Genomic DNA, 2,561 nt, shown 5'->3' with positions numbered 1-2,561 from the left:
AATGAAGCAACCAGAAAGAATTCTTTATTCATGCAAAATTACAAATGTGTATGGAAAGAGCTGTCTTACTGAGGAATATTTCCAACCTCTTGGATTTGGTAAACATGTAAGGGAGAAGCTTAATGCAAAGAAAATGAAAGTGTGTGGTATTGCTATAACAATATTGTGCCTGATTATTAAAGCTCCCCAAGACTGAAGAGGATACGCTTTTCAATGGTAAACTTCCAGCAAACCTGGAATGGATTTCTTAAAAGTCATTAGCTATTTGTTAGCAAATGTTTTTAATCTTGGACCAGATCCATTTCAAATTTGCTGAATTACCCAGCTTCACTGAAAAAAATGTATCTTCTTCAGCCTTGGAGAGCTTTAATTAATCAGACCCATTGTTTCTAATATGTAAATGTATAATTGCTGCCATATTTGCCTAATACATATACATGCACTACTGTCATTGAGGTGTTTAATTTGCTTTAAGGGTAAATTGACACCTACGCATCTTTCCTTGATGCCTAGACTCCACTGGCTTTGAGCAAGCTTCAGGATGCATAGCGAGGAAAACGTAGCATGTTTTAGCTTCACATTGATTTCTGAACACATAAGGTAACACAGGGAAACATAGCTTTGACAAAAGGTAATAGAGCAGTTTGTGAAAAAAATTAAGGGAAGCAAAACAAAGCTAAAGTAACTGTGGTGACTGATCAGTTTCATTTGATTGAATTGTTTAAAAAATGTGGCTTTGAAATGCAGAATGCTGAATCACAATGACCACAAAAGAAAAAAAATGCAATAAATGCCTACATAAAAAAATGCAGCTACCACATCTGAGTGCTGGAGTTTGTAGGGATGGGGGTATGGGGTTACACATGAATTGCCGAGGTTATATGTCTACTTTGGTTTAGAGCAAGGGTCTCCGCGGCCCGTGGAGCTGCCACACCTGGCCCACGCTTATATTATTTGAAAATTGTATCATTGTGCGACAATATAAGATTAACTTTGAATGCGAGACAATTGAGTTAATCTCATCCCAGATGCCCCAGCAAGGTCCAAGGTGCGCTTTCGTTCCAAGTCACAAAGTTTGTTGTTGGCAGTTGATTTGGGTGTAAGGTGCTATTAGTGAAGCCGTGGAAAAAGCAGAGTGGGAAGAAGAGCAAGGCTGATTCCGAATGCAGAATTTTTAAGAAGTGGACATATTTTATTTTTTTTGTGCAACAAGAAGAGAAAGTCCTGTGCCCCATCTGCAACCAAAGACAAGATAAAGTATGATCAATATGATAGTTTGTGTCGGGAACAGAAATTTGGGTGAAGAAGTTGATGGTTTAAAAAAACAGTTCAATATAGGAAGAAAAGAGAACGAAACAGTGGTTCGAGCAAGTTTCCTGGTGGCTCATATCTTAAATAAGGAAGCCAAGTCATTTTCTGAAGGTGAATGTTTAAAAAAGTGGGTCCTGGAGGGGGCGTGGCCGAGCGAGCCAGCAAGATGGACGTGTGATCGGTGTCTGCTCCGGCGCCCGACCACAATCCACAGCATCCTGAGCACATCCATTCTTATCCATGGGCAAACAGAGAAGAGCCAGGGTGGGGTGGCTCCCCCCTACCCCGGCGGCGCAACAGCTTTCCAATCAGCCCTCTATATGGGCTTTTATCGGGGATCTCTCCCCGGCCTCCTCTCCGGCCTCAGGGATGGCGCCATCTCCCTCCCCGCACACGTGGCAGCGGGGAGACAGACAGCGGGACCCAGCCGGCAAGGTGAATCAGCCTACTATACACCCCGCAGACGAAGGTGACTCACCTCCCTCCTCTCCTCGCAGCTTGGATTCCCGCTCCCTGGATCCGGTGAGTCCTGCGTCATCCAAGGGAGCTTGCACAGGGCTCAGGCACTCGGGAGGCTTATAGGGGACTCGGGCTGCCAGCCACACATGGGGAAGATACTTCTGCCTCAGGGCAACCTATGAAAAAGGGGGAGATCGGGAACAGCACAGCACTGGGTTCTCCTTCCTGCACATTGGATCCCTTTTCTCCTGTTACCCCCTCATCTCCACGTGGGGATTTAATGGAGGAACCTCCTGGTTTACAGGCTGGACTTGACCCCATATGAGCAGGGATAGAGGACATCACACTTCTGAAAAGCCCCCTTACTCATCCTGGCAGCAGTACTTTCACTCCCTACCGACCAAAGATGATTTTCAGCAGCTAGTGGTGAATGTACAAGCAACATGCCGAGCTGAAATAGGGGCCCTCCGTGCTGATCTGCACGCCCTTGCTGGAAGGGTAGATGTTCTAGATGAATCGGTTCAATTAGCTAAAGAGGATATTACATCGCTTTCACGCAAAGTGGAGGATAGGGATAAGAATATAAGAGAGCTTCAACGTTCAATTGAAGACCTGGATAACAAATCTAGACGGAACAACATAAGGGTAAGAGGCCTTCCTGAGGCGACCCGAGACTCTGACCTTAAACCGGTCCTCCAGGCTTTTTTCACCAAGGTCCTGGGCCGTCCGTCCTACCGGGAAGTACACATTTCCAGAGCATATCGTACCTCTAGACAACCAGGGACTGCGGC

Source organism: Pyxicephalus adspersus, chromosome 4 (assembly GCF_032062135.1).
Source record: "Pyxicephalus adspersus chromosome 4, UCB_Pads_2.0, whole genome shotgun sequence".
Taxonomy (NCBI): domain Eukaryota; kingdom Metazoa; phylum Chordata; class Amphibia; order Anura; family Pyxicephalidae; genus Pyxicephalus; species Pyxicephalus adspersus.
Note: the sequence above shows the minus strand (reverse complement) of the source record.